The sequence below is a fragment of the Spinacia oleracea genome, chromosome 4 (genome assembly GCF_020520425.1).
Source record: "Spinacia oleracea cultivar Varoflay chromosome 4, BTI_SOV_V1, whole genome shotgun sequence".
Classification (NCBI taxonomy): Eukaryota; Viridiplantae; Streptophyta; class Magnoliopsida; order Caryophyllales; family Amaranthaceae; genus Spinacia; species Spinacia oleracea.
In genome coordinates this window covers 167867318-167879533 of record NC_079490.1, presented here as the reverse complement: position 1 = coordinate 167879533, position 12216 = coordinate 167867318, and positions in this window count along the sequence as shown.

Here is a 12216-nt window from a genome sequence, read left to right as displayed (position 1 = left end):
AAATATAAATTTTAAATTTTTATGCGATTCGTTCATATAACTTGCACGCACGAAGCAATGGACGCTTCGTGTTACCCTTAAGGGGTGTTGTATAATGCGGGCATGCGACGACGAGCAAGGGAGCTCGTCGCCCGTGCGGCACGAATGCAATGAGCAAGGGCGTAGTGCACGAGCACAAGGCAGCAGCCCTGCCTTGTGTCGTGTGCCACGACCAATGGACGAATGGGCATGGGCGTAGGGCGAGCCAAGGCAGTCGCGTGTGGGCAGCAAGCGAGCTGCGCCACAACGCGCGCTGCCTCGCACAAGAGCGCGCAGCCTCGCGCGCAGCGAGCGCAAGCTTGCGTGCCACGAGCGCTGCGCCTAGCATTGCTCGCGCGCACAGCGAGCGATGTCGCCCGCCCAGCGAGCGATGTCGCCCGCCCAGCGAGCGATGTCGCGCGCGCACTGCGAGCGATAGCCCGCGTGCGATGAGCGCTGGCGCGCGCAGCGAGCACCAATGCGTGCGGAGGCTTGCGATAGGGATGCAGCAGCTATGCGACGAGCGCATGGGCTGCGCGCACATGGCCAGCAATGGCTGTGTGCGTGCGGCCCATGGGCGTGCAACGCGTAGGGTGTTTGCGTTACGATTAGATCGTTCTGAATGTTTAATTTGAAAATTTCAGTTCACATAATTTTAATTAATTTTAAAATTAATAATTTAAATTATTTTCTTGGATTTTAATTTTGAATATTATAATTATAATAAATGTTATTTATTCTAATTATTTTACTAAAATTAAAATCATGAATTAATTTAAATGCGACTGAAATTAAATTAAATTAAACTTTTTGGATTCAATTATAAATTTATATGAGCTTTAAATTTTAATTAAATTTGTATGTTTCCGGTTAGACTAGAAATACATTTTTATGTTTAAAATTGGTAAAGCATATGAATTTATTGGTTTAAGTGGGAGCGTTTTTTAGTCATAAACTCTTGATTAGGTCTACAAATCCTTAAGGTTAAAACAACTTGATTAGAATTAATAAGGACTGAATAATTGGTAGATTATTGGTGCCCTTGATTAATTGCTGCAAATGTTTACGTGATGCATAATGTGTTTTACTAACCAGCTATGTGGGCCATTCATGATAATGAATGGGTGAATGGTATATATTGTATATGTACTGTTTTGCAGGTTATGAAGTGACTAGTATGGCCCAAATAGGATAGAAAATATGGTCTGCGTACCATTAATTTGAATGTAATTGGTCTAAAGTACCAAAGTTATTTTTCAATTCAAATATGGTCTGCGAACCATCAAATAGTTGTAATTAGTTATAGCTTATCCTATTTGAAGAAAATGGTGCCTCCCACGGAGATTTTCAAGACGGACTTTGAAGTCAAAGCTTCAAGATGAAGTCGGGCCATACTAGATCACAAATATCTTATGCATGTTTTAAGTTATTTATTGTTTTAAATATGTCTTAAAATGCATGAGATCAAAAGCTTGATTATGTTGCATGATTAAGGATTTTAGTTCACTTAAAATCTAACCAACATAGTAAGAGCGTTAAGTTCCAAACTTAAAAAAAATTGAGTTAAAAGGTGCCATGCCAAAATATACACTTGCTTGGATATCCTTTACATCAATCTAGTAATAGTTTTCGCTCAGCGAGGTGTTACTTATTGGTCCTAAAGGGGCAAGGTACACAAATAATTGTGAGTACATGTTAGTTTTGGTGAAACTCAACGATATAAGTAAGGAGTCCTTTTATGTCGTGGCAAAATCGATAGGTTTACCTAATAAGTTCTTAGACGTACCTATCAACCAAGAGTAGTTTCTAGACTATTAGCAAAAGGCTTTTGCTTACCTAAAATGTTTTAGGATTAAGTCGACAAACTGTGCTTAGTTCTTCAATGATTTTAGGGTCTTGGAATCATTTTATTCACACCTGCCGGAACACATAATTCGAATAAAATGCTAATAACTTGTTTGAATTGCATGGTTGCTTTAATTTCAAGTTATTATTCATGATAAATGTTTAGACTTTGCATGCTTCAATGTATGTTTTAATTATTGTTTATAATTAAATATCTTGCACTGCAGTAAATCCTTTTAGAAAGGTAACAGTAAATTTCCTCGATTGGTAGTGAATCCAAGAACGATTCACGGAAATGAGAGAAAGTGAGCAATTTAAAATGTACGTTTCTTATAGCGACTTTTATGGTTGTTTTCGAACATCAAAGTCGAATGGCAAACCAATTGGTGCTTGTGAATTCAAAATACACTGTAGTTTTGAGATCATAAAGCATTGAGTTTAATACGCTCAGCTTTACCAATGGTTAACAACCTAATATCTTTGTCCATTTAATTCTCGAATGAGTCTAGTCCCTAGACATTCGAATAGGTCGATGCTTAGAGAACTTTAGAAGCTTCTGGTAAGATCATCTAGTTGAAACAGAATATTCAACATAAATTAAATGGAAAGAACCTTGTTGGGGTGACATTGGACATGTCTAACAAAGTATAAAAGTCAACACTAAAGAATTCAATTCTTAAGACTATAAGAAAGGGTACAAGAAATAGGAAAACGAGGAACAAATGAAAGGAATTTACGATTCCGTTTCTACCTATAAGTTTATGTTTAAAGAGAAGTGACCTAGCAATCAAACTTCCTTGGTATCATATACCGCTTGAGGTTCTTACTTCGGTAATAACTCAAAAAAATGGAAGCTAGGCTACACTAATGGCCTACAAGTGGGAAATGAAGCATGGTAATGCTACATTAGTTGTAGGGTCATCTAGTTTGTTTTAAAGGCTGGAACTAAATGGCTATTTTGTTCCATAACCAGCATACCTAAATTTCTGCTTCAAACACAGAAAGACTCACATTCAGAAGAACAAAAACAATGCTTGTTTGTTTGTTTATTTAAATGAAATGGTCATTTACGGGATGAGTCAATATGCTTGATTAAAACAAACAACTCTTTAACAATAAAAATTTTACTAGGTTCAAATCAAACCCTTGATTTGAGTTCCACTAATCTTTGGCATTGTTGCTTAGACCATATCAACAAGTTAACATTCACAAGCTCTATTTTAAATGGACTTTTGAAAGTTGGTTGATTTCTAGATCAACTTAAGACAAGCTAGTCTTACTTGTTGAAAGTAACAAAGAATATGAACTATTGTTAGAACGCCTAGACGATAGAGTTCAAAGCTAAAGAAAGGTTTTATGACTTTATTATTTCACATGGATTTGAGTGAATATAGGTTTATTTACTCAAATGTGATATAAGTTGAATCTGTTTGGCTAGTTCAAAGATTCAGAAGTATAAAATCCACTTGGCAAGAAATCATAAAGATCTAGGTTAGATCATGTTGATGATTACTTGAGACCAAATATGATCATCAATGGTTGTGTGGTGTAATTTCACAATCTAGGTCCATAAGATATGGCATATCTTAGTTGGAATAATCGAAGTCAATTAGTACTTGATTCGATTAATGATGAATCATAAAAACTTTTCCTATAATTTCTAAAACAAAATGCTCAACTACCACCAAACTAAACCAAAATTCGTCAAAGCTATTGAAAAGTAAATTCAGAATAACTTTTCATAAAATATATATCTAGAGAGTTGCTAAACTCAGTGGGAGCTTAGTGTTTGTTATTCAACAAACTAAGGCCCAAGTATAGATATATGTTTCATTGTGATTTATTCAAATGAGACACAAGGGTATTGTTTCTACCACGAATTTTTGAGAACATAATGTTTGTTTGCTCGAAATAATGTCCTTTTGGAGATTCGTTTCCAAAATGACAAGTGGGAGAAAATAGACCTCGAAAGTCTTCGAGACGAACAACAAACATAAACGGACATTCCGGAGGCTTTTCGAAGTGCTTCAGAAAATCCGAACTTATTCTTTAAGGACTTTAGAAGTGGCTTTAAAGAATAGACATCTCTTAGAAGACTTTACAAGTGCTTCAAGGAGAACATAATATTCAAAGGACTTTCAAGTGGCTATTTGATATTCTATTGTTTGATGTTCTATACCCTAGTAGGCATAGAGTTCAAGTCACTGGAACTATGAGATTCTTCTATTAGATAGTGAAGAAACATGGAGTTCAGGTCATTGAAGCTATGCGATTCTTCCATTAGATAGTGAAGAAACCTAAAACTTGCAGTCAAACTATTATCATGTAGATTAATGAGTTTGTGACTTGTAAGAAAGCTATGACGAAACCCAGATTCCCTAAAAAGGTTAGAGGCCATATATAGACTCAAATGTTTTAAATGGTTAGAGGCCATAAAACATACTCAATGTTTTGATGACAAAATTGAAATTTTGTTGATTTGCAAGAATAGTTTCACACCTATTGGTTGCAAGTTTGTTTTAAGGATAAAAACCATCAAACATGAATTGTGTTCACACACAAAGCTAGATTAGTTGCTAAAAGTTACAAGCAAATTCACGATGTGGATTGTGTTGAAACCTCATGCAAAATCGTAATGCTTCAAGTCTATAATTCAAGCAATGATTGCATATTGGTAAATATGGCAATTGGATGACAAAAGTATTCCTCAATCAAATGTTGGAATAAACTATGTACATGGCATGTCATAGGATTTGTGGATCCAAATAAATGCTTGAAAAGGAAAGCTAGCTTATAAAATCTAAGTACAGATTTAAGCAAGCAATTGGGAATTGGAACTGTATTTTAAGTGAAGCTAATAAGCATTTTAGTTTCATAAAATATACATGATTCTTATAGATGTATAAGAAGTTTAGTGGGAGTACATAAAAACTTATTTGGTCCTATGTGTATCACACACATATCTCTCTATTGTGAAATAACATTCAAATGCTAATGACTTAGATTTGAAATTATTCATCAATGATGGACCATGGCGAAACTTAGTACATATTGGGTATTAAGATCTATTTACAAAGATCTTATAATATTGTTTTAGATTAAGTAATGGCATTTACTAAATCAAACACGAAAGTCTCCATTGGAGATATTCGACCCATGTGAATAAATCTAAGTAAAGAATGTTTGAACTATGTATAAGCATTTACTAAGTTAAACATCAAAGAGTCTAAATGAGATTCTTAACCTATATTATATGTCAAAGAATTTAGCTGGATTCAGTATCTACTAAAATTGAATGAGCTAAAGTTACATGAATAGAATTCAATTGGGAATTATTCTGCAAAAGAATTTATCATGTATGATATAATATGAGGATTGCCAAAAACGTATCGTATGACTTTAGGCATGACGAACATATACCAATCTCTATTGATCTAAGTGAAGATCAACTAGATTGAGATCAAGAATACTTATGGTACTTGAAAAGGTACATAGGAATAGTTCTTGATTCAAGGAAATAAAGATACGCTAAATATTGATGCTACACGCATAAACACTGGCAAAGGATCAAGCAAGACCCTTTGGAGTTAACCATTGATAAGGACGAGCTATAGAGCATCGTGTTTTGAAATGGCAACATGGATTGGAGACCATGAGTTGTTGCGTGGGAAATTAAAATATTAATTTCTATGTTCTAAGATATAGTTGGAGAGTCTTCCACATATCTATGAACTGCTTGGATAGGTAAATCCAAACAAAGCATCACTAGCAACCTATACAGTTGAAGTAAAAGTAATTATTGCCTAAGAAGCAATAAAACAGGGTTGTTTAAAGTTCTTCACTGAACTTGGGTAGATCACCTATCTGCTGGCTTGATGGTTCTTCATTGAAAAATGCGTGGAACCACTCTTGAAGCAAGAAAAACGTCTGCTAACTTGATGGTTCTTCATTGAAAAATGAGTAAAACCACCATCGAAGTAAGAAAGACTAGATCACATAATAAACAAACTCGAAAAGATCTTATCATCATATCTCGAAGAACATTCGATGAAAAGGATATTAAGATTGGCAAAGCATGATAACTAAACCTATGCAACAAGTGAGAAGCAACACTCACATTGTAGCACTGGAAATCAAGCATAGCTTTGAATTCCATGAATTGTTTTAGAAGATGGGTTTGAGGCCCATGGTTATAAAACATTGGGGTTGAACATTTATCATATATGAAATGTATTTTCATATTCCATTTAATCTTGGTTTAGTATTAAATGATGAGTCCCTTCAAATTTGACGATATATTCAAGATAGACTGTCAGGACCAGTCCTGTGACTAAGAAATGTCTATCAAGTGAACTTGAATGTCAAAAGTTGAAAATGGTCCCTAATCGGAGTTTTCTATAAAATTGGACGCATAGAAAACGTTAGACGATTAGAATGCAAGATGACTAGTAGTTCTGTTTCTTGAACTATGTGGACATGGCAATGTCATAATCATTTGCATAGATACTTACTTTGGGAAGACTAGTATCGGACAAGACCTATGAAACTTTACTGTAAGAGATGAAAATCTGTCATGAGTAAATTTCATTAAAATTATTAGACACTAAATCCTCAATACCTGAGTGATTTGAGATTACTTGTTTGAGAACTGGTTGCTTTGACGTTGACCAACCGTCGCACCGTAAAAGGAGGCTATAAAGGCAACGCTCAGGTAATCACCTATCAAACGAAGTCTAATCTCAAGATCGCAAGATTGGGATTGTCCTCCCATAAATCGGGATGAGATGCTTAAAAGTTGTACAAGGCCACTCGGAGAGCTAGAAACTGTGAAATGCATGGCCGTGCTCGGATGAATCATAGGCTATGATTATCTGTTTATTTGATCAGTTGAACTCTGAAACCGAGGAACACCTCTGGACGTAATAAGGATGACAACTCTTACCTTATGTTCAAGAGCAAGCATCGAGCGACAAAGGAATTAGGAAATGCACACTTGTCCCTAAGGACAAGTGGGAGACTGAAGGAAATAATGCCCTTGGTCCAAGTATGCATTCTATGTTAAGTCTAATAAATGCGGTTCAGTATTAATTAACAAGTTAATAATTCAGTGAGATCAAGTGAGCTGAATGCCTAGCTATAGGCCGCTTCAGTTCAAGTGGAATTAATGATATTAATCCACAGCTTACTCTTGACTGAACCCGTAGGGTCACACAAATAGTACGTAAACGGATCAAGTATTTAATAGCATTAAATACTCCATCTATGAATATTCGGAACCGACGGATCTTGGTTTCAGTGGGAGCTAAGATCGTCACAGGCAAGGAATGAATACTTCGGAAACGATGATATTGCCGGAAACGGAAATATGGATCGTATCGGAAATATAAATATTATCCAAGTCGTAGATGTTGCCGGAAACGGAAACATGGTACGTGTCGGAAAATATTATCGGAAATGGAAATATTGCCAGAATCGGAAAATAATTCCGGAAACGGAAATATTAAATATTTGTTCGAAACGGAAATTAATTCCGGAATCGGAAATATAAAATATTGTTCGTATCGGAAATGAATTCCGGAATCGGAAAATTTAATTGGAAGCGCATCGTACGAATAAGCATCGGACGAGGCCTGCCGGACGAGGCCCAGCACGAAGCCAGGCCATCGCCCAGCAAGCCAAGCGCGCCGCACAAACAGCCACGCCAGGCCCAGCGCAAGGCCAGGCCCAGCAGGCTGCGCGCAGCGCGCGCGGGCGCTGAGTGGGCTGCTGCTCACGCGCACGCATGGGGCCCATCGTGGCTGCCGTGCGTGTGTGTGCAAGTGTTTGTGTTCGTGCACGTTTCCTAAAACATGCAGAGTTCGGTTAATGATTAAATTCCTAATTCTATTTGATAAATTAATTAAATTAGAGTTCTTGTAGGATTCTAGGTTTGATTAATTTGTATCTGAATAGGATTTCGATTCCCTTTCCATACCGCTATAAATATGAGGCTAGGGCTCACAATTTATAACACAAGTTTCAAAGTATTCAAAGTGAGTTTTTGAGAGAAAAATTCAGTCACACATTTGCCTATAGAGTGCCGAAAATAATAGTACCTTAAGGGCGATTCTAGTTGGTCAATCTTAAGGCGGATCCGGACGTGCTGTGGACTATCTACGGAGGGACGACACTTGGAGTCCTAAAGACTTGTTCTTGTTCGGTTCGGGCGCAGCTAGGGAAGGCACGCAACAAAGAGTATGCATCTAATCTATGCTAAATGATTATGTGTAAATAATATGTTTTCCTGGGTTTATGGTTTTTCCGCATGATTTATGAATTGTCATATGTATCATAACCTAACAGGGAAACACATTAAATTGCCTTTTCACGACTCATTGAATGTTACTACTATGCCTTTTGACATTATTCATAGTGATTTGTGGACATCACCCGTTGTGTGTTCTAGAGGACACCGCTACTATGTCTTATTCCTTTATAATTTTAGCAATTATTTGTAGACTTTTCCGGTCTCTAAAAAGTCTCAAGTCTACTATATATTTCTTTCTTTTAAGGCATATATTCGAACCCAATTTGAAAGACACATTAAAAACATTCAATGTGACAATGGCAGGGAGTTTGATAATGACCCATTTCAAAATCTTTGTATACTAATGGCTTGCAATTCAGATTTTCATGCCCCCATACATCTTCCCGAAATGGAAAAGCAGAGAGAAAAATCAAATCGATTAACAACATTGCTTGCACACTTCTTGTTCACTCCTCTATGCCTCCATCCTTTAGGCATCACGCTCTCCAAATGGTCACATATCTCCTAAACATTCTACCTACAAAACTCTTGGCACTTAAATCTCCTACTCAAGTCTTATTCCACCGGGATCCTTCTTGTTCTCACCTTCGAGTCTTTGGTTGCCTATGTGTAACACCCCGTATTTTTAAACCTGTTTTATTATTCTGTAATTACGATTATTAACGTAATTACGTCCTAAATTTTACCGATCTATTTTAATTACTGTATTACGTCTACCTTTTTATTGAGATGTGATACATATTATTTAAGCCCAATTTTTAATTGTCACACGTATGTTTAGCCTTCCATTTTTTTTCAAGCCAACATTATTACCCAAAATCTGATTTCTATTTCATTTTTTTATTTCTATCCTAAGTTCATAAATTAATATTTTGCCACTATTCAATTGAAAAACCAAAGACCCATTTTCCTGCTTGTTCCTTCTCCATACGTGTAAATGGAGAGCTTGGCCACCAAGCCTTTTGACTTTTCTTTGACTCCCAAAATCTGTCCAAATTCATGGACTTTTTATATGTGTAAATGAGACTCTTGGACAGCAAATTATGTCTCTTTGTTTCAACATTCATTGCAATTGGCAAATTCATTTCTTCTTCCTCCTCTTTTGCGTGGCAAATAACATGGTTGACAAATGTTCAAGAATTTCTCCTCTTTTATGACTCACTATGTCTCATAATCCCTATAAATACCCATTAAAATTTCTGTCATCTTCAAGCTTACAAATCCAACTCAAATTTGAGTAATTAAATTAAAACACCATTGTTAAGTTTGGAGCTTTTTCTTCCATTTTTCTCCTACCGGACCGCCGTGGTGCCGCCCTCCTGGCCACCGCACCACCACCCAATGTCGGAAATTATTTCCCATTGCCGACCAACCACGGTGCCATCTTCCGGTGACCGTTTCCATGACCGAAGCTAGCCGCACTTTCTTCCGCCATTGCTCTTGTTGTAGCGCTTCTATGTCACTGTTGTTGTTGTTCTTGTTCATTGGTTTGCTTCTTTGTTTTATTCAAGAGCCCATATACTATTTCCAAGGTATAATATCATATTCCTTTTAAGCCCATTTGCTCATTTCTCAAAATTAATTAAAGCCCCAAAATTCTAGTGTTACGTGACTTTAGTTTAACAAAAACATATGATTAGCTTTTAGTTAGATGTATTTTCTTGGTTAAGCTTCTAATTAATTATGATTATATTGTTATTGGTATATTATGGAGCATTGAGGATTATTATTAGTGACAAGCTTACTGATGGTGATTATTGGTGCTTAAATGATAAACTATAGAGGTAATATTTATGTCCAGCAATTATATTTATGTGCCCGTATATAAAAGTATTATATTATGTTATTGTAATTATTATGTCTAGCATTTTATCTTACATGCCCGTATATGTTGTGTAATTTTCATGTCCAGCGTTTATATATTTATTTATGCCTGTATATAAAAGTATTATATTATATTATGGTGACTTTTATGTCCAACATTTAAGTTTATGCCCGTATGTGAAAATATGTAATTATATGTTTGTATGTGATTATGTGACTACTATGTGACTTAAGTGCTAAATGATATGATGTATGATTTGAAGTATCATGAGTATTTTTATGATGATATGTTAACGGACTTTATTATTTTATGATGATATATGTTTATGATTATGATCATGATGTTAAAGACGTTGTTCGGAAATAATTATGATATTTATAAAGTTATTTTAAAGAAAGACGATGTTGCTTTTGTCGGCATGGAAAAGTGAACTGAACTATTAAATAGGCGAGTTACATGTAGAGGCCATGTTAAAGTTAAAGTTTGGGAAACAGTTCCCCCCTGAAAAGATGTAAGAAAAGTCCCGCCAAAGCCTGTACTTGCCAATGAGCTGTAAAGGAAATGATTCCTTGCCGACGCAGTTTTCAAGATAACGAGATTGAGTTAGTTATTTCCGAACAATAAATGCTAATGATTGATATGTGCCAAATGATTTTCAAAACAAAATCGTTTTGACGGGCTGGAGTAATATTACTGAGTTTTCCACTCATTTTTTGGATGTTTCTGTGCTTTTCCTGTTTTCTATTTTTATGATGATGCACAAGTTCGATTAAGGAGCTCAAGTTGCTCAAGTCAAAGTTATTACTGGAGTTGGCAGTTTATTATGGGGATATCGAGATGAGAATTATTTATTAAGGAAATCCTGTTACTGAGGTTGTTATAAGAATATTGATTTATATTTAACCGAAGTTTTTGGCCTTTACTTCTCTGCGCCCGCTCGTGCCTTGACTAGTTAGTCCGACGGGAGTGTGACGCTAGTGGGCAGACCTGGACTCAAGAAAGGAATTCACAAATGAATGAGCGGGCGAAAAGGCTAACGAGAAGGAAGCGTTGATGTTGGTCCTTTTGCGGCCGTGGCAAAATCCACGAAATATAGCTGACCCTCTTTTCGTTTTGGGAAAGTTGTATTATTTATGGAATGTTATTAAAGATTATTTTATTTGTGGGCCCATACCCACAAGTCCCAGGATTAAATAAGCATAATTCCGCTGCTAATAATAAATTAAGTGCGGTTTATTACAGATAATTAAGGAGCCGAAAAGTCGGGGCGTTAAAGTACGGTATCAGAGCGGAGCCCAGCCGGAAGTGCTCTGCACTGCCTGGGTATGATCTTTGGGATATGAGCGAATTTGAGGTTTTACAGCTATTTGGGATATTAGATGTTAAGTTATGAAAATAAGTGTTTTAAGAGAAGTGAATAATATTTTTGGGTTGTTAGAAGAATATGTTATGTTATGGATTAATTGAGTTTAAACCGACTTTAAGATTTTAGATATCCAGTTTCGAGGACGAAATTTTTTCTAAGTGGGTAAGGATGTAACACCCCGTATTTTTAAACCTGTTTTATTATTCTGTAATTACGATTATTAACGTAATTACGTCCTAAATTTTTCCGATCTATTTTAATTACTGTATTACGTCTACCTTTTTATTGAGATGTGATACATATTATTTAAGCCCAATTTTTAATTGTCACACGTATGTTTAGCCTTCCATTTTTTTTCAAGCCAACATTATTACCCAAAATCTGATTTCTATTTCATTTTTTTATTTCTATCCTAAGTTCATAAATTAATATTTTGCCACTATTCAATTGAAAAACCAAAGACCCATTTTCCTGCTTGTTCCTTCTCCATACGTGTAAATGGAGAGCTTGGCCACCAAGCCTTTTGACTTTTCTTTGACTCCCAAAATATGTCCAAATTCATGGACTTTAGCAAGCCTATTTTCTTCCCCTCCTTTATATGTGTAAATGAGACTCTTGGACAGCAAATTATGTCTCTTTGTTTCAACATTTATTGCAATTGGCAAATTCATTTCTTCTTCCTCCTCTTTTGCGTGGCAAATAACATGGTTGACAAATGTTCAAGAATTTCTCCTCTTTTATGACTCACTATGTCTCATAATCCCTATAAATAGCCATTAAAATTTCTATCATCTTCAAGCTTACAAATCCAACTCAAATTTGAGTAATTAAATTAAAAACACCATTGTTAAGTTT